Genomic DNA, 21,817 nt, shown 5'->3' with positions numbered 1-21,817 from the left:
TTCTCCTTCTGCCCTCAATCTTGCCCAGCATCAGGGTCTTTTCAAATGAGTCAGCTTTCTGCATCAGGTGGCCAAAGTATTGGAGTTTCAGCTTCAACATCAGTCCTTCCAATGAACATCCAGGACAGATCTCCTTTAGGATGGACTGGTTGGATCTCCTTGCAGTCCAAGGGACTCTCAAGAGTCTTCTCCAACACCACAGTTCAAAAGCATCAATTTGCTTCTAATGTTAGCTATTAAAGAAAACATAGCAATTGCTCTTCATTCATGTAGTTTTCAATAGTTTATTGAATTATTTCTTAGGATCATTGGTCACAAAACGTCTCATGGCTTTTGATGTAAAAAAATAAAATAAAATAAAATGTCCAAACTTGTTTCCAAAGTTTTACACTGAAGCCAGCAATAAATATAAATATTTGCTTCTCCTCAATCTCATTAGTATTATACAATTTTTAAAAATTTTACTTACTTTAATGATAAAACAGGCCTTTATTATTGTTTTAATCTGCACTTTCTGGATTGCTCCAAAAAAGAAGGTGAATATTTTCTCTGCTTCCTTGTTTTACTTTCTCCTGAGTAAGTTGCCTCAATAACTTTTTCCTTATTTACCTGGGATCTTGACATCATTCTATGCATTTAAGAGAGCTTTTTAAAAGTTAAAAATATCAACTCTGTTCCACTTTAAAGCTGGTTAAACTTCTCTAGTACTAACCATCCCATATGGCACAACATGTACATTTGAGCATGGTTACAAGCACCCCCTAACTCTAAAGAGAGTATCCTTGTATTTAATTATTTTTCCTTCTAAATTATTCAAGACTTCATGCCATTTGGGAGGAAAGATTGTCATTAAGTATATGATCCTGACTCAAGTAATTTACATTCTGTAAATTGGGGCTATTCCTGTGGCATTCCTGAGGGACAGGATTCTCTGAGACTGACAGGTTTATTCTGAACAGCCAGGGACAATGTGCTCCATATGTGGGCAAAGAAATTCTTCTCTAATGCTCCTTGTTCTTTGACAATTGTTGGAAAAGATCCATTTACATTTATTCTGCACATCCTCATCCCCCACTTCCAACCGAGGGCAGAAAGTTTGGGGCTATTATGCAGTTCAGCAGAGAAGAAGACCCTACACAGCACAGAAGGGCCTGAGTGGGAGATAAAAGAACAGAGATGAGAGGGTATCCTAGAGAAAATAACAGTAAAAACAGTGCCCCTTCAGATGTCTCTTGTCCACATACACCTAGAGCCCAGGTTCTGATTCTCTAAGGGTGGGGTCTTCTGGCAATGTGAGCAAAGAGAGGGTAGTGTGCATCTCTGTGAAACCTTAGAATGAGAGTCTCTGCTTGTATTACTGCAGTAAAGGTCCCTCAGAGCCCTTCTTGTAAAATCAAGGAAGTTGTTCTGGGATCTGTAGCTATACTCCTTGTGCCTGGCTCCCATGCAGAAACAACACTGCTTCAGTAAGAAGTCAATGAATATTTTCCATAAGCCTTCTCCTTTGCCAAGAGCATTAAGACTGAAGGCAAAAAAGGAAACATAGGAGCAAATGGGGTGGTGAGCAGTAAATACATGATAAAGCTGTGTGGTTTGTAGGTGAAGACAAATTGTTTTGAAGACTATAAAGACTTTCTTGGTCCACATGCAACATCCATGAACACCTGCAACAATAGCTTCCATTATTTTAGTCATGAATCACTTATTCTCTCCCCTCTTTCTAGTTTTCTTAAATTTACAAAGGATTAGCTTACATTATACCTTTCTGCCAAACATCTCCCTACATTATATTAATAAAAGTCTTGGTCTGATAAAAAAGTAATGAATCCAAGGAAAGGGCCAGAACCTTCAATAAAAATTTGAGCATATCCAACTCCTAACAACTATTAAATTGCTTATACTCATATAAGCAAAGAGTCATAGAATTATATGTGTCACATAAGTCATCTACTAAAGGAATCAATTGTTCCACTGGCACATTATCGAGTATTAAAGAGATATTTTATTACTCTTTTGCCACTCTTGGTAAAGAAAAATAAAGTTCAATTCTTAGATAAGAAAGACAACTGCCTATAATAGGTGACTACATATCTAAGGTTAAGATTCCTGAATTCAAAAATATGTCTCTTGGCCACTTTTTCTGAAATTAGAGATAGATTTTAAGGCAATTTCCCATTAAACTTCAAATATCCCACCAACAGGACAACGTAGAAAAACACTGTCAAACATTTACATTTGGGTGCAAATTTCTTTATAATATTCCTTCTCTAAGAGCTACTTAGAGAAAATGATTTTGAAAGGAGAAAAAAGGAAGAAGTTGACCCAGATAAGAGAAGGCTCTAAGTTCAGGGCAATAAAAAGATTATTTTCTGTCCCCTAGGCCATAAATGCAGGATGAAAATCCATCATGAAATCTTTACCTATTAAGCTATTTATGAAAACAACAAAAGGTCTGAATTTACTCAGTTAAGAAAATGTCCACTAAAACTGTTTACCCATAGAACTGCTTTAGTTTGAATTTACTTATAGAAGGATAAATCAAGAGGAACACTGCTCAGATTTTATGTTATGACAGTTAATTTCTTCACTTTAGTCTTTGGGCAGATACAGCCAATATCTTTCCTCATTTCTGCTTTGTCTAATAAAACCCTGGCTTTTGGAGATGGAACAAACCATCTAGCTAAAATCATTTGCTATCCCAGACTGTGGATTTTTGAACTGTGGTGTTGGAGAAGACTCTTGAGAGTCACTTGGACTGCAAGGAGATCAAACCAGTCAATCCTTAAGGAAATCAGTCCTGAATGTTCATTGAAAGGACTGATGCTGAAGCTGAAACTCCAATACTGTGGCCATCTGGTGCAAACAACTGACTCATTAGAAAAGACCCTGTTGTTGGGAAAGATTGAAGGCAGGAGGAGAAGGGGATGACAGAGGATAAGACGGTTGGCTGGCATCACCGACTCGATAGACATGAGTTTGAGCAAGCTCCAGGAGTTGGTGATGAACAGGGAAGCCTGGTGTGCTGCAGTCCATGGGATCACAAAGAGTTGGACATGAATGAGCAACTGAACTGAATTGATCCCAGAATGCATGGTATCCTAATGATGTGGCACCTCCTACTCTATGAAACGTAAGCAGACATCTGCTGTGATTGATGGGAAAGCAGTTGCTTCTGGGTGCTGTCACCATCCATTCCCAACTCCCTGTTCCTTCTGTCTTTCCTTTTTCCCTGACGAAATATTAGCATAAGATATGGCAGCAGGTATCTTTCTTGCAATCATAAGATGCCAAGCTTGAGAGCAAGAGCCCACAAATTATGTTTGGCAGAACAGACAGAAAGATGGAAAGAATTGAGGTTCCTAGTAGCATTATTGAGCTAACACACCTACCTTGTTCTACCTACTCCCAAACTTCTTGCTGCAGAAAACAAAACCAGGTCTGTTAGGGCCACTGTGGAAGTTTTCCGATATTTGTAGCCAAATACTTCCCTGAAGACCCCTTTGACCCTGTTCTGACCACAAAGATCAGAACAGATATTAGTACACCCTTTATTAAAACTTGCTTAACGCCTTATCCTCTGGATTTCCAAGCATACATACATAGAGAAATAAACCCCACTGTGATAAACATACCACCTGTTCAAAGCTGCATTCTCTCTCTGACATGTCACCAAACCATAGATTTCTTTCCCCTGTTTAACAATATGCATTGAATGTCTCCTATGGTCTAGGTACACTAGCAGTACAATAGTGAGAAAAATACATAAAACTATTATTAGAGCATATATCTAGTTTCCATTTTTAAAAGTTTGCTAAAAAGTGCTCATATATTAGAACAGCACTAATTGAATATTTCACTATTAAACTTGTTGGTCTAGTTTCATATAGAACTTAAAGCATCCCTTCCATATAGACTTAAGAATATAGTTTTTTTATTTTTAATTTATTTATTTATTAATTGAAGGATAATTGCTTTACAGAATTGTTTCAGTCAGTTTAGTCGCTAAGTTGTGTCCGACTCTTTGTGACCCCATGGACTGCAGCACCCAGGCTTCCCTGTCTGTCACCAACTCCCAGAGTCTACTCAGACTCATGTCCATCGAGTCGGTAATGCCATCCAACCATCTCATCTTCTGTCGTCCCCTTCTCCTCCCACCTTCAATCTTTCCCAGTATCAGGGTCTTTTCAAATGAGTCAGTTCTTTGCAGCAGGTGGCTAAAGTATTGGAGTTTCAGCTTCAGCATCAGCCCTCCCAATGTATATTCAGGACTGATTTCTGATAGGATGGACTGGTTGGATCTCCTTGCAGTTGAAGGGAATCTCAAGAGTCTTCTCCAACAGCACAGTTCAAAAGCATCAGTTCTGTGCTTATCTTTCTTTGGAGTCCAACTCTCACATTCATATATGACTACTGGAAAAACCATAGCCTTGACTAGATGGACCTTTCTGGTAAAGTAATATCTCTGCTTTTTAATATGCTGTCTAGGTTGGCCATAGCTTTTCTTCCAAGGAGCAAATGTCTTTTAATTTCATGGCTGCAGTCACCATCTGGACTGATTTTGGAGCCCCCCAAAATAAAGTCTGTCACTGTTTCTATTGTTTCCCCATCTATTTGCCATAAAGTGATGAGACCAGATGCCATGATCTGTTTTCTGAATGTTTTGTTTTAGCCAACTTTTTCACTCTCCTCTTTTACTTCCATCAAGAAACTCTTTAGTTCTTCTTCACTTTCTGCCATAAGGGTCGTGTCATCTGTGTATCTGAGGTTATTGATATTTCTCCTGGCAATCTTGATTCCAGCTTCATCCAACCTAGCATTTCTTATCATGTACACTGCATATAAATTAAATAGCAGGGTGAAAATATATAGCCTTGACATACTCTTTCCTCCATTTGGAACCAGTCTGTTGTTCCATGTTCAGTTCTGTTGCTTCTTGACCTGCATACAGATTTCTCAGGAAGCAGGTCAGGTGGTCTGGAATCCAAACTCTTTAACAGTCTTCCAGAGTTTGTTGTGGTCCACACAGTCAAAGGCTTTGGCATAATCAATAAAGCAGAAATAGATGTATTTCTGGAACTCTCTTGCTTTTTCAGTGATTTAATGGATGTTGGCAATTTGACCTCTGGTTCCTCTACCTTTCCTAAATCCAGCTTGAACATCTGGAAGTTCACAGTTCACACGCTGTTGAAGCCTGGCTTGGAGAATTTTTAGCATTACTTTGCTAGCATGTGAGATGAGTGCAATTGTGCATAGTCTGAACAGTCTTTGGCATTGCCTTTTTTGGGGATTGTAATGAAAACTGACCTTTTCCAGTCCTGTTCCAGATTTGCTGGCATATTGAGTGCAGCACTTTCACAGGATCATCTTTTAGGATTTGAAATAGCTCAACTGGAATTCCATTACCTACACTTGACTTCACATTCCAGGATGTCTGGCTCTAGGTGAGTGATCACACCATCATGGTCATCTGGGTCATGAAGATCTTTTTTGTATAGTTCTTCTGTGTATTTTTGCCACCTCTTCTGAATATCTTCTGCTTCTCTTAGGTCCATACCTGTTCTGTCCTTTATTGTGCTCATCTTTGTATGAAATGTTCCCTTGGTATCTCTAATTTTCTTGATGATATCTCTAGTCTTTCCCAATCTATTGTTTTCCGCTATTTCTTTGCATTGATCACTGAAGTTTTCTTATCTCTCCTCGCTATTCTTTGGAACTCTTCATTCAAATGGGTATCTTTCCTTTTCTCCTTTGCCTTTCGCTTCTCTTCTTTTCTCAGCTATTTGTAAGGGCTTGTCATTCAACCATTTTGCCCTTTTGCATTTCTTTTTCTTGGGGATGGTCTTGATCCCTGCCTCCTGTACAATGTCACAAGCCTCTGTCCATAGTTCTTCAGGCACTCTGTCTATCAGATCTAATCCCTTGAATCTATTTGTCACTTCCACTGTAAAATTGTAAGGGATTTGATTTAGGTCATTACCTCCACCATAGTTTGGCTTCAGGTCAAGCAACAGAATTCACTGGTTTCTGCCAAACACCAACAAGAATCAGCCATAGGTATACATATACCCCCTCCCTCCCATCTCTCCCCCCATCCCACCCCTCTAGGTTGTTACAGAGCTCCAATTTGAGTTCCCTGAGTCATACGGCAAATTCCCATTGGCTATCTATTTTTAAAGTAGAAAGTACTACTAACGCTATACTGAAATTTAAAAGTAGGGTATCCATGAAGGCATGCTACAAATTAAAAACTTTTTAAAAAAATCTTGTCTTAGCAAAGAACTTTAAACACCTAGAGTTTTACTTCTTCCCTTTCATTGGTCTTTTTCCCTTTCATTGGTCTTAATTCTTGTATTACTCTGAATAACATAGTAGGGGTGGGTGGAAAACAATCTTTATTGTTGCTCAATATAGTATGTCTGTGTGTTAGATACCCTGAGGAATGTTTGGAAAAGCAATAGACTTGCAAAAGATTTAACTACCCAGGCTCCCCAACTTGATGACAGCTAAAATTATCTACTCCAAACTGCCAGTCACACACTTCTTGAGACCAGACATTAGACTTTTCTTAGGTGGAGTTTCAGAAATATCTGATGTTTAGGGAGCAGCATTCTTTGTGCATTTATATAGGGAGTGGTTTTTATTTTGCCATTTCCCCAGTGGACAGAGCATTCTTGGGCTGGTCCTGGTGTTCTCCTGGCTCCATAATGCATGAGTCTCTTATGGATACAGCTGATTTGGGAAGAAGCACAATGTATAATAACCCAGTGTAAATTATAAGGAACTGGAGTGGAACCCAGGCATATTGTAAGTCATTCATGAATACAACTCAGAATACTTAAGGCTGGATGCACTATATTTCCACCAGCCCAGCTCCCTGCTATGATTTAGATCTAACAGAATAAACATGTTGTTTGTCTTTCTATTGGCAATATGCTTATAATGAATTGTATGGCTTCCATGAGTGTAATAAGGATTGACTGAATTAATTCTCCTGTTTGGTGACACCAGCTTGTCCTATTCCAATGCAAAGTGTCAGTGATGTCAGACTGTGCTTGATCATAAAATATGAATATGTGTACTCAGGTTTGAATATAGACCATGAATTCTTTTTTATTAGATATTAAAAATGTGTGTTTATATACACACACATCCTTACATACAAATATATTGCTCATTCTTAGAATGGTCCATACAAATCCAGTGCATTAATGCAGTCTATATATCCCTTTAATATCAATAACATATATTGATTTCAAAGGAAATTAACTTAAGATAAACTATATATTCATTCCCTAAAACTTCTTGTCTGAAAGTCTAGAAGCAAAAATCTTACCCTGAATGACTTGACCAGGGAGCAACACCTGAATAGCCATGCCTGTCCTGTGTTTTGCTGTAGCATGAGTTCAAATATATTCTTTAGACTATAACGCTCTAGTTTTGGCAAAAATTATTTAAAAATTTTAATTTTTCGATTTCCCAATGAAGTTATAAAAACATAATACTATGTTTAAAAGATTTTGCCATAAATCTAATCGCTGGAGAGATTAAAGAAATATGTGCCACCTTTCCCCAGGTTCCACACACATACACCTGAAGATCCACTCTGACTGGTGGCGCTATCTTTAAAAATTACAGAGTTATACTTCAACAAAAAAGCTACATTAAGTCAATCAAAAAACTACAGATATAAAATGAGGATCAGGGGAAAATTTAAGAATAATTTTCAACATCAAGGCACAAAATAAAAGTTAAAGAAAATAAACACGTTTCTCTAGTCAATTTAACTTTAATAGATTCATTGATGAATGGTCTTTTTTTCAGGCTTTAAAAAAGAAAAATATTAAATTTTGCTTTATGACATTCAATATTGTGTCAAAGTATACATGGCTGTATTTAATATCTTCCCTTCAAACACACACACATACACACACACATCAGAATAAACCTGAGGAAGACAGGGTTATGCATGAATGGTGTTCTGTTACACATTGTAACCACTTTAATATCGGTTCAGTTCAGTTCAGTGGCTCAGTCACATCCAACTCTTTGTGACCCACTGGACTACAGCACACCAGGCCTCCCTGTCCATCACCAACTCCTGGAGTTTACTTATGCTTTCCTTTAGGATGGACTGGTTGGATCTCCTTGCATTGCAAGAGACTCTCAAGAGTCTTCTCCAATACCACAGTTCAAAAGCATCAGTTCTTCGGCTTTCAGCTTTCTTTATAGTCCAACTCTCACACCTATACATGACTACTGGAAAAACCATAGCTTTGACTAGACGGACCATGGTTGGCAAAGTAATGTCTCTGCTTTTTAATATGCTATCTAGGTTGGTCATAACTTTTCTTCCAAGGAGTAAGTGTCTTTTACTTTCATGGCTGCAATCACCATCTGCAGTGATTTTGGAGCCAAAGAAAACAAACTCTCTCACTGTTTCCACTATTTCCCCATCTATTTGCCATGAAGTGATGGGACCAGATGCCATGATCTTAGTTTTCTGAATGTTGAGCTTTAAGCCAACTTTTTCATTTCTCTTTCACTTTCATCAAGAGGCTCTTTAGCTCTTCTTCGCTTTCTGCCATAACGGTGGTGTCATCTGCATATATGAGGTTGTTGATATTTCTCCCGGCAATCTTGATTCCACCTTGCACTTCATCCAGCAGGGTGTTTTGCATGATTTACTCTGCATAGAAGTTAAACAAGCAGGGTGACATTATACAGCCTTGACCTACTCCTTTCCCTATTTGGAACCAGTCTGTTGTTCCATGTTCAGTTCTAATTGTTGCTTCTTGACCTGCATACAGGTTTCTCAAGAGGCAGGTAAGGTGGTCTGGTATTCCCATCTCTTTCAGACTTTTCCAGTTTGTTGTGGTCCACACAGTTAAAGGCTTTCTTTGGCATAGTCAATAAAGCAGAATTAGATGTTTTTCTAGAACTCTCTTACTTTTTTGATGATCCAAAGGATGTTGGTAATTTGATCTCTGGTTCCTCTGTCTTTTCTAAATCCAGCTTGAATATCTGTAGTTCACGGTTCACGTACTGTTGAAGCCTGGCTTGGAGAATTTTGAGCAATACTTTACCAGCATGTGACATAAGTGCAATTGTGCAGTTGTTTCAGGATTCTTTGGCATTGCCTTTCTTCGAGAGCCAAATGAATATTGACCTTTTCCTGTGGCCACTGCTGAGTTTTCCATATTTGCTGGCATATCAAGTGCAGCACTATCACAGCATCATCTGTTAGGGTTTGGAATAGCTCACCTGGAATTTCATAACCTCCACTAACTTTGTTCATAGTGATGCTTCCTAAGGCCTACTTGACTTCACATTCCAGGATGTCTGGCTCTAGGTGAGTGATCACACCATCATGGTTATCTGGGTCATGAAGATCTTTTTTGTATAGTTCTGTGTATTCTTGCCACCTCTTCTTAATATCTTCTGCTTCTGTTAGCTCCATACCATTTCTTTCCTTTTTTGTGCCCATCATGGCATGAAACGTTCCCTTTGTATTCCCATTCTATTGTTTTCCTGTATTTCTTTCCACTGATCACTGAGGAAGGCTTTCTTGTCTCTCCTTGCTATTCTGTGGAACTCTGCATTCAAATGGGTATATCTTTCCTTTTCTCCTTTGCCTTTCGCTTATCTTCTTTTCACAGCTATTTGTAAGGCCTCCTCAGAAAACCATTTGACTTTTTGTATTTCTTTTCTTTCGAGATGGTTTTGATCCCTGCCTCCTGTACAATGTCACGAACCTCTCTGTCCATAGTTCTTCAGGCACTCTGTCTATCAGATCTAATCCCTTGAATCTATTTGTCACTTCCACTGTATAGTCATCAGGGATTTGATTTAGGTCACACCTGAATGGTCTAGTGGTTTTCCCTACTTTCTTCACTTTAAGTCTGAATTTGGCAATAAGGAGTTCATGGTCTGTGCCACAGACAGCTCCCGGTCTTGTTTTTACTGACTGTATAGAGCTTCTCCATCTTTGGCTGCAAAGAATATAATCAATCTGATTTCAGTATTGACCATCTGGTGATGTCCATGTGTCATCTTCTCTTGTGTTGTTGGAAGAGGGTGTTTGCTATGACCAGTGAATTCTCTTGGCATATATACTTAACCATATATATATATATATATATATAATGTATAACCTAATATAGCTTAGCCAGTCACAAAGTATGCATAAAAATGGGAAAGAGGTGAAACTCCTTTCTGTTTTTTCTAACAGATAAACAGAATCAGAGCATGAGCAATTAATAATTCTTAACTCAGAAGAAGAGGTCAAAGAGTGGGATGCTCTCCTGGGCAGTAAAATCTCAACTCTTAATCGAAGACCATAAATGCCACTATGTTGGAGAGGATATTTGTTCTGTAGGGAGTGTATGTTATCATTGCTATTGTCGAGTCTATTTGTATTATTGCAACTATTCCTGTCACTTATTGACACGAGGTTTTTCAGCAAATTCCCTTATAAATATATGTTCAGATTAAGTAACAGTCTAGGATTATGAGTGGGGCTTGAAACAGTTTGAGCAAACCAATCTTTCTAAATATATGTTTTTGGCTCTGATAACAGATTAATCTGGTGAGATCCCAGAGTTCCTAGGTTCTCTTTGTTTCTCTTTACTTAATGTGAATATGTCTGAATAACAGGTCTGATACAACTCACCATAACACTCAGAGTTGACATTTGCAAATAAAAATTACTTTTCAAGTTAAATTCAATGAAGAGATAATGATAAGAATATGACAAATATTGCTGGTAAATTTTAGAAAATAGTAGCAAAAATAGTAGCTTTTTATATTTGCAAATCATTTAAAGAGTAACAACTTCATGATTAAGTTCTTAAGTCAGAAACTATCTCCAGTCCTTATAAAAGTTTGTTTACTAATTTACAATAAAAATGTCTTTGAAAGTTAATCAGAGGTAGTCAAAACCAAGACTTTACAATGGATTTAAAACCTACCACTGTGCATGGACTTTAAACTTTTATAGAATTATTTCCTTCAATTTTTCTACTGTATCTGTTAAAATTTCATCCCATGAAAATCCTCTAAAACGTGACTGCATTATTCTGCTGGAAGTGTGGCAACTCAAGTAGCAGTTCTGATATTCAAACTGCTGTTGGTGTTTTATCTTCTTTGTATTGCTTACCCCAAACAGGCCTGATAGCCACTTGCCTGGAGCTAGGTCAGGGCAGAGAAGCCTTCTGAGCTGACTGCAGAGGATGCTGCAAGCCCGATTGCAACCTTTCTTCTTAGCAGTAAGTGGGCTTCCTCTGTGCCACTTCCACACTTTTAAATATTTCAGTCAGTAGGATCCCACAGGAGCACAAAAATGTCTGACTCTTGCTTATTCTTTCCTCTCACATCTTTTCCTCCTCAGAGCTAGGGATGGGAGGTTGAGGGGGTGGGGGTTAGGTTTTGATACTGAGAAAGGCAAGTAAGGATTTTAAAACTTGGCATTTTTCAATGAACAGTCAGATATTGTTTTCTGAAAGTTTCCTCTTAGCACTGTTCATGATAATGTGAATGCTAATAATAAAAATAAAAACTATTAATTGGTCGGTGCTACAGCCAGGAACTCTTAGACTTTCAAATTTAATTAACTTAAAAATTAATTAACAACAGAAAAAACTGGGAAATTGACATAGAAAACTTTTCATTTTCCTATGAAAGGTAATTTGAATAATTACTATCTTTTATCACTCTGTATTAAGAAAAGACAATTTGATACCAATATACTAGAAAGAATCCCTGAATAAGATGTGTCTTCCTGTTAAATCAAATACATTTGACTAAATAAAATGCTTACTACTTTTTGTTTTTGTTTTTAATTTTGCCAGCCTAATAATACCATCACCCACTGACACCAACTGATACACAGCCAAGATATAAGTATATGCACAATGAGCAGAGTGTAGTTAAATTTTCCGTTAATATTTTTGTATTATATATTGTATCAGTGCTTTAGGACCTAGAAAGAATGTGACTAGGTGGTTGCTTCTCAGAAACAGAATTTCAGTGATCTTCCAGGACTAACTGCCTTAAGGCCCTCATCTTATAGGTAAAAAAAAAAAAACTGAGGAACAGCAAGAACCAATTTCTAAATACCACACAACTTTCCTCAATGAAAGGTGTCAGCCTCCAGCTGTATACAGCAATATGGTCACCTTTCAAATTTATAGTCAACATTTGAATTTTTAGTAAGTATCAGACACATTCACATGTTACCTCAATTAAGTTTATAGTTCAGTTAATCTTTTGTTGAACTTAGTAATTCCGTTATACAGATAAGGAAAACTAAATCAATACATAACTGACCCAAATTCATACTGCTATGAAGTATCAGAGTCTCCATTTGCTGAGATCTCCAAGTTAAATGTTTTTTATGCTTCACTGTATACTTAGAGAGTATTTATTGTGTGGATCTACGGGGTCAGCCCTCTGATTAGTACTATAGAATTTGCCAGCTAGGTTGAGAATCTTAGGGCTGTCATGAGAAGAAAAAAGGGGTCCCTTGAGTTTCAGTTGCCCTCTTCTATTTACTACAAGAAGAGAGAATGAAAAATCTATTTTAGTAAGAGTAATCCAATGTTCAACATTCAGAAAACTAAGATCATGGCATCTGGTTCCATCACTTCATGGCAAATAGATGGGGAGACAGTGGAAACAGTGGCTGACTTTATTTTGGGGGGCTCCAAAATCACTGCTGATGGTGACTGCAGCTATGAAATTAAAAGACGCTTACTCCTTGGAAGGAAAGTTATGACCAAACTAGACAGCATATTAAAAAGCAGAGACATTACTTTGCCAACAAAGGTCCATCTAGTCAAGGCTATGGCTTTTCCAGTAATCATGTATGGATGTGAGAGTTGGACTGTAAAGAAAGCTGAGCACCGAAGAATTGATGCTTTTGAACTGTGGTGTTGGAGAAGACTCTTGAGAGTCCCTTGGACTGCAGGAGATCCAACCAGTCCATCCTAAAGGAGATCAGTCCTGGGTGTTCATTGGAAGGACTGATGCTGAAGCTGAAACTCCAATACTTTGGCCACCTCATGCGAAGAGTTGACTCATTTGAAAAGACCCTGATGCTGGGAAAGATTGAAGGCAGGAGGAGAAGCGGATGACAGAAGATGAGATGGTTTGATGACATCACCGATGCTATAGACATGAGTTTGAATAAGCTCCAGGAGTTTGAGATCAATAGGGAAGACTGGCCTGCTGCAGTACATGAGGTTGCAAATAGTTGGTCAAGACTGAGTGACTGAACTGAACTGAACTCAATTTTGAATTAATTTTTGAGTACACATTACAGTTCTGGCCTATTTCACCATTGTAAAACTTTTTAATTCATTATACTCCACAATCTTTGTGTTTTGATATATATTGCTTAACAAACAGTTTAAGTAATATTTGGTTTCCTATTTTCTTACACATACACATCTGTTAAGCAAAGATTCTGGTCATGATGAAGTAACAAGGATATAACCTTACTGAACTGATATAATCCTAGCCAACGTCAAGAAACTCATCTTTTAAAACAGTCTGTGTAGTCTTATCATTGTAGAGGGATAATTTTCTTTGACATATTAGAATACTGACTATAAAACACATGAATCTCCAATATTATCATCACATCCCTAATGGTCCAGCAATATCATCTTTAAAATCACTGGTAGAACACTCACTGTACACAGACTTGGTATGAAGTTATCAAAGTATGAAACTAAATAATCCAAAGACTCTGCCTTGATATTCCCAGGGTCTACTTTCTAACATGGATACCCTTGGCTTTTGCATCCACAACACCTGCCTGGGTTGCTCACTTCCCCCACTTTTACTCTATTTCTTAACCAACTAGAGCTTCCCTCAGGACAGAACACTTAACACTTTATAATTTTTTATCTTAAGCACTGTGCATTCAGGTACTTTTTGCATAGGAGATAGTATAGTAGCTGCTCCCAGGGAGAAACTAAACAAGTAGGTAGCAGAAAGTGAGGTTAAAATGACTCACTTGAAGTGGACACTTCTCTGGATTTGAATCCCAGCTCTTCTATTTTTGAGCTAACAGACTTAGGGCAAGTCTCTAACCTTTAGGCCTCCCTTTCCTTATCTGAAAAACAAAAATAGAGTAATTACCTCTTATTTTTTATGAGGATTAAATGATATAATGTATGTAAAGCATTTTTCACAATATTAGCACATAGGAAGTGCTTAAAATTTTCATTTATTATTATTACTACTATTACTAAAGTGGAAGAGAAGAGAAATAAAAATATTAGGTTACTGAGACTTTTTAAAAAGAGATGTATTCTTATGGATCTTTAGCCAGAGAAGTATCAATTTTGAGGAAATCATCATTTTGAGAGTTAAACAAAGGACCGGTAAAGGAAAATGGAAAAGAGGAGGAAAGACAAAAAGAGCAAGAAATGTGAAGTAACGGGGCAGAACAGCTTAAACCATGAACCATGGAATTTAATGTTTCTCTTTTCCAGGTAATCTTGGGTGCCTATGTCTATAAGTTTACCAATAATAATATGTTTAAATTGGAATAAAATAAAATAATACACTTAAAATGGAATAAAAATAGATATTGCTTGTTTTAGAGAAAAGAAAGTGCTCAGAATTTATAGATTATGTAGAGAGATTTTCCTTGTACTAGTTCAAATGAAAATAAGATTAATAATGAATCTAAATCAGGCCAAGCCTTCCAATTTTTGACTCCTGGAATTTATATCAATAAGCTCTTCCAGCATTAGATTTGAAATCAAAATTCATTCTTTAATCTTAGAATCTGAAAACTGTATTAGTTTCCTATTTCTGCTATAACAAATTATTGCAAACCTAATTACTTCGAACAACATGATTTCATTATGTTTCAGCTTCGGAGGTCAGAGGTCTGAAAAGGGTCTCACTATGTTAAAATCAAGGTATGGCAGGGCCCAGAGACCTCTGCCTGTCTCAGCTTCTAGACTCTATGCATTCCTTGGATGATGGCTCCCTTTCATCTTCAAAACTAGTAGCGGCAGTCAAGTCTTTCTCACAGTGATTCCTCTGACACTTTTCTGCCTCTCTCTTCAGTATCTCTGCATTTTCTTGTGATTAGGTTACATTGGACCCACCGGTTAATCAAGGATAACCTTTCCCTAGATTAAGGTCATCTGATAAGCAAACATAATCCATCTGCAACCTTAATTCCTTTATGCCATGTAAGGTAACATATTCAAAGGTTTCAGGGATTGGATATGGTAATTTTTGAAGTGTCCTATTCTGCCAATTAAAAAAGGCTGGGTGGTGAAGAATTGGTGCTTTTGAACTGTGATGTTGGAAAAGACTCTTGAGAATTCCTTGGAACTGTAGTCAATCCTAAAGGAATCAGTCCTAAATATTCCTTTTAAGGACTAATGCTGAAGCTGAAGCTCCAGTACTTTGGCCACCTGATGTGAAGAACTGACTCATTGGAAAAGACTCTGATACTGGGAAAGATTGAAGGCAGGAGGAGTAGGGGGCAACAGAGGATGAAATGATTTGATGGCATGATCGACTCAATGGACAAGAGTTTGAGCAAGCTCCAGGAGATGGTTAAGGACAGGGAAGCCTGGTGTGCTGCAGTCCATGATGTCGCAAAGAGTCAGACACAACTGAGAGACTAAACAACAGCAGATTCTGCTGACCGTTAAGTGTGTACTGACTGCATTCTGCTTTAGCTTTTCATTCTAACAGAAAGTAAATAGAATAGATCTGAATTTTAATATATATGGGCAATTAATGCCATTAATTGAGGTTATTTCTGAAGTCCAGTTAGAAACAAATTTTTCTCATTTACTAACAATTTGGGAAAAAAGATTAACCTTTTTGTGCAAACAACTCATTTTAAATGAGAATTATAATATCTACCTCATATTGTTGCTATGAGAATTAAATGAATTAATTAAAGGATTTAGGATAACAGAATCAGCAGTCCATAAATTTAGTTGTTGCTATTATTATTAGCCAGTTTTATGATCTATAGACTCTCTTAAACATATATGTAGTTTTATACATTCATCAGTCACTATCAATTGGTCCACGAACTTAGTTTGACCATTGATCCACCAGAATTTATTAAACATCTTTTGCAAAATGAACTGCATACTATGCATAAGAATAAGAAAAATACCTCACAATTATATAGCATTTACATTTTCACCTTTTTATTTTATCTGATCCTACTTAGGCTCCTACCTTTAGGAAGTTCTAGTTGCCTTGAGAAAACAAGAGATTACATACAAATTTAGCGGAACATCCCAGACATAGTACTGAAGTTTTGCAATGCTATGAATAGGCATTTGCTCAGGCTGAGAGTCATTAAGAGTAAGTCTATGGATTCATGAGCACCACACTGGGGAATGATAGTGAACACCATCTCAGTCGAGGTTGGGCTCTTCTCTCAAATAGGGCTGTGAAGACTATACCCATTAGATTAATGAGGTCCTAACATTTCAAAAGAAAAAAAAATATCAAAAAAGTAGTCAAAAAGGAAAACAACCTACGGTGTGATGGCTGTAATAACCCCATGGGTTCCTCCACGAAACAGTTAAATCTACACCATGCATTTCCAGGTTCATGCTTCTTCCAAACAAGGAAAGGCAGAAAACCCAACACAAAATAATTTACACAAGATTTCTTAGGTGGTTACCTGAGAAAATTGCACAGGGCAAGCATTGGGTTTCCTTCCCCAGAGTTGGTACTTTGATATACCCATTTGCTGTTTTGTATATTGATCACTGATTCTGACAGTCACTTCATCCTTTAGAGGATAGAGTAGGGGGAGTTTGAGTAGCATTCCTCAAGATAAAGAGGAGACTAATAAAAAATATGTGCAATGGGAAACCCCCCAAAGAAACAGTAGATGAGGGCACAAGATGAGAATTTCGGCCTGACTGCTTCATTCTTTCCACTCATCTCTTGAGTCTGGCTGCCCGGCTGAGCTCTGCTCCGAGGTGGATTTCTGGGAAGAGAAAGCCACCATTTGCTCACTTTACCCTGGGGCCACCCAGCTGCCAAGTGTCAGCTGAACAGAGGTGCATCAGAGGCCTGCAGTTAAAAGGCAGCAGGATGGCCAATTGCCATGAATTTCTGCAGGAAGTCTGGCAACTTGGCATCCCGCTGCTCTCCCCCTCCCCCAGGTTAATTGCTGAGAACCTCCAACATGAAAACTGCTTAGTCTACCAACTTCAGCTGCTGCCCTCCTTTCCCTATGCCACTTCAATTCCTACCTACCTCCTTACACTCTGGAAGTAAAATGAAGTCACTCATACACCTGGCTCTACTTGTGAACCCACCTAAGCTCTAACATAACTGTTTCTTTTCCCTCTTACACACCCCCATGGGTAAAGGCAGAATTGCCACATCCCCCTTGGACCTGATTGCTAGGCAACACTCAGCCATGTGAATTTGTCACTTCTGTTTGGCGCAAATTTCAATTTCACCTCCAACTGTAACACTGCTCGATATATTTTAGATGCCACTGTGGTTGGACGGCATCCCAGGAAAGATGTGAAGTGCTACTGCCAGGAATGAATGATTGGCATTGGGTAAAGCAATTCTCTGAACTCAGCCTTGGCATACCATTAATTGTTAAGTCTGTTCAGCTACCACCAACCTCTTGTCAGAATCGTGTCTATTGTAAGCCTTTGCGACAAGAGTCCAAATGGTAGAGCTCTCTCCCTCTGTAAGATATGAAGAATTATGTCGATAATGAAGCAGTGGATTTCTCAGCTCACAACATATTACTTCTTCCTACTTTCATCTATTGGCTGCACTTTCATGTGCAAAGAAAAAATAGTTCCACGTTTGAATATTACTGAGCTAGGAGCTGCCAATTCAGGTTCTAGCCCTGAATAAAAGATTTACCTTCCCTCTTCTCTTTATCACAGTCTGCTTTCTTTCATTCATGGTAACAATTAAATGCTGCTACAGGGAAACAAGTTATTAATGGGAAAAGATAAAATTAATGCTAAACATACTCTGGTGACAATAAATATATAATATTTGACACGTAAAATTTACATACTGACATTAAATCAGAAAACATGCAACATGAAAACAATTATGATTTTTGAATAAACACCTACCATCACTGACAAGATATAATGCTATAATTCCCAAAGGCTTCGTCCAATGCAGTCTGCCCAATGTGCTTATATATATATGTATATATATACTGAATACATATATGTATATACATATACATATTATATATATACTGAATATTATTTGTCCTTAATGACACATTCAATTGCTTAGCCACCTACATCCTTAAATACTACCCAATTGCTCTATTGACTCTAAGATGCTACAGTGTGGAAAGCTTTCATTTCTGTGCACTGTGCTAAATAAAGGTAAAAATAGTCAATCTGTTTTGATTCCCCTTCTACTGCCTCCAGCCACCAAATTTTCAATTGATTTTTTTTTTTTCCTCTCAAAACAAAACATCCTCAGAAAGCTTGGAAATATTTCCCTTGAATGGATCTAATTAAATAGAAGGAGTCAGTCAGTTATGAGTAAGAAGAGTGTTTCAGACTTTAAGTGCAGGCCCTGATTCATCGGAAACAAAAGGAGTTTTTTGTAACAGTGTGAATGAAACTTGAAGTGTGCCTGTGCTTTTAAGAAAGGCCAAGGGTGCAGTTCTATTTTCTTAGCTCTGCTTTCATATTTATGTGTCTCATTTCCAGCTCATTGCTGATGCCTCAGTTGCGCTATCCATCACCACTTTTATCCTCCTTGTTCCTCAAAAAGAACATAAAATCCTTTTTTATGTGGTGGTAATATTATTGCAAATAAAAGCAAATACCAAAATCTTTATTAGTCTGCCAAAATAATAAACTATTTAATAAAAGCATGCTGTAAAAATAAGGTCATTTGCATCACTCAAGTTACTTGCAGGAAATACAGAGAATTATTGGTCAAAAAAATACAAACTGACAGCAATTACTTCTGTTGTTCATCTAACCACACTATGCAATAGGGTTAAATTTTTGTTGATATTTTGCACATTTTCTGGGTTTAAATGCTTTTAATATTACTTAAAACTGGTTGCACATTGGAAAATTTTTAAAAAATCTAATTCTCACAAAATATTAATTTCCTCTTTGCACAAAAGATTTTTGATAAGGGAAATGGACTAAGTAGACTAGTCTCTTTTTGATATCTTTTTCACAAATGTGGAAGTTGACCTACTGATAATCTTCATATTCTAAGATTTATTGCCTAAATTTTACCATTTTAATATCCAATATTGATTTTATTTGCTTTGGATTTGCGTCCACTGTTCAGCTGTATAATTTTTACCTCTTTGCATTCAGCTTTGTCATTTCTGCATGCACACCAACATAAGATATTTTATTTGGGAAGGTTAGTTTAACAGTGAAAGTTAACAATAAATATACTATTTCTAAATAAATTCTAATGTTTGATCTTTTAGTCTATTGTATATATAAACCTATCAATTCTTACTCCCTTGCAATTTCCAATCTCAGCTGGTGGATTTGCAAATATATTATTGATATGTTTCTAACACAGCAAAATCAGTAGCATGGTAAGAATTAAAACATAATCTGTATAGCCCTTCCATTGCCAAGAATAACTTGTATACCGTTTCTTCTACGTAAAAAGCAAACATGATAATTAAACAAATATTATAAATATTTTCAAAACTACATATTAATTATTTACATTACTTGTTCCATGATGACATTTAAGGTCAAGGAAAGCTCTACAAACTACAGTTATTACTATTTTATCTTTATAAAGCCTTTTTTTAATGGTTGTTTTCTTTTGGTCACAAATTAACCATTGTTAGTTTTATTGACATCAAGTTAACATAAGAAAATGAGGTACAATTTCTATACAATGTAATGTTTCTGAAGGATAGATAATTCAACTAAGAAAATTTGGAATTTGAAATAACACTTTTAGAAGCAAAGAAAACCAATTAAATTCATATACTGTGTGTTATGGCCTGAATTGTGTCCCCATTAAATTCAAATGTTGATGCCCTACTCTCCCAACCCTCATGCCTAAGAATGTGACTGTATAGGAAATAGGGCCTTTAAAGAAGTGGTAAAAATTAAGTGAGGTCATATGGGTGGATCCTAATACAATCTGTCTGGTGTCATAGAAGAAAAAATTTGGATGTATGAAGAGACACTAAGAGTATAAACTCACAGAGGGAAAATTGTAAGAAAAGGTGGCAAAAAGGCACTATTTTCAAACTAAAGAGAGACCTCAGAAGAAACCAACTGCCAGTCCCTAGATCTTGGACTTCCAGTATCCATAATAGAGAGAAAATAAATGTCTGTTGTTTAAACCACTCAGTCTGTGAAATTTTCTTATAGCAGCCCTAGACAACTAATACACTATCCTATATATAAGTAGAAAGTTTTAATAAAAGTATATTTGCAACACCAAATCAAATATAATATTAGTTTTTGCCAACTCTATCACTCAAATACATTAAATATATATGACGCAACTAATTCTTATCAGTTCAGGACAAAAATCCAAACTGACACCCTAAGCTCTGTGTTGTCACAAAAATGCCTGAAAATCTTGCTTCATATTTGAAATTCTTTCTGCCTCAAGAGTTCTTAACCTAGGGTTCATAAACCACAAAGCCTCTTGATATTTCTTATACACCAGTTCTTGTGGGCTTTGCATACATTCATTGCCATAGGAAGAAATGTATTATCTCCAAAATAAGAACACTTAAATCTCAGAGTATTGTTTCTAGTTGACTAATCAGTAGGCAATAGAGATGTTCTCTGATGGGAAAAAACCTAATATGTGTGTTGTGTGCTTAGTCGTGTCTGACTCTTGCGACCCCATAGACCATAGCCTGCCAGGCTCCTCTGCCCATGGTATTCTCCAGGCAAGAATGCTTGAGTGGGTTGCCATTTCCTTCTCCAGGGGATCTTCCTGACCGAGGGATTGAACCCGTGTCTCCTGAATTGCAGGCAGACTCTTTACCAACTGAGCTACAAAAACCTAATACTGTATATTTTAATTAATAGGTTTAGATGGATAATCATTTACCATCAAGTGAATGATCTGACTGGTCCACAGTTAGATGCTTAATTTAGTGAATAAATCATGTACAAATTTTGTTGGAGTACCAGAAAAAGATTTTTCTGGTAACCAAATATTTCCTAAGATAGCTCACTGGTTTGTAGCTTTCAGACTCAAGGATCACTTAAACTCAGGTGGAAAAGAAGCCACCTGCAATGCAGGAGACCCCGGTTCGATTCCTGGGTTGGGAAGATCCCCTGGAGAAGGGAATGGCTACCCAATCCAGTATCTTTGCTTGGGGAATTCCATGGACAGAGGAGCGTGGAGGGCTATAATCCATGGGGTCACAAAGAGTCGTACATGACTAAGTGACAATACAAACAAACAAAAAAATAGGAGAACATCTGCAAATTTGGTGGATTCTATTTTATGCCAAGAAGAGCACTGAGATTAAATTTCTGATCTAGGCCAAATGCTGTGTCTTAGCCAGTGACACTGTGACTTATATTTTAACAAAAATCTGTTTTTAAGGGCACAGTAGTAATATTTATTGAGTGCTTACTTTGTGTCAGCCACAACTCTAAATATTTTAAATATATTGTATAGGTTAGCAGCAGAAAAACAAATTATGAGATGAGTCGTTATTTCTATTTTAAGAATGGGAAAACTGAGACACACAGAGTAAGATTAACAAACTTGCCCAAGGTTATAACTACTTCTTTAAATTATCCAGATTAAGTATCTTCATATATAAAGCAAGCTCCTT

At 37.1% G+C, this 21,817-nt stretch overlaps 1 long non-coding RNA gene across 2 annotated transcripts in view; it reads right to left on the bottom strand.

Annotated features, from left to right (window-relative positions):
• LOC110128365 (uncharacterized) overlaps nucleotides 1-21,817 on the bottom strand; it is a 182,064-nt gene that overhangs the window by 134,438 nt on the left and 25,809 nt on the right. Inside the window, exon 3 of one of the 2 annotated variants that reach the window (XR_002311145.2) lies at nucleotides 14,035-14,116. The exons of the other annotated variant lie outside the window; for it this stretch is intronic. This is a non-coding gene — a long non-coding RNA (uncharacterized lncRNA). Of the gene's footprint in view, nucleotides 1-14,034; nucleotides 14,117-21,817 lie in introns of those variants that run through there. 2 annotated transcript variants of the gene reach the window in all.

This window comes from Odocoileus virginianus, chromosome 6 (genome assembly GCF_023699985.2).
Source record: "Odocoileus virginianus isolate 20LAN1187 ecotype Illinois chromosome 6, Ovbor_1.2, whole genome shotgun sequence".
Classification (NCBI taxonomy): Eukaryota; Metazoa; Chordata; class Mammalia; order Artiodactyla; family Cervidae; genus Odocoileus; species Odocoileus virginianus.
The sequence above is the reverse complement of the archived record's forward strand: the minus strand, read 5'-3'. Positions and strand labels throughout refer to the sequence as shown.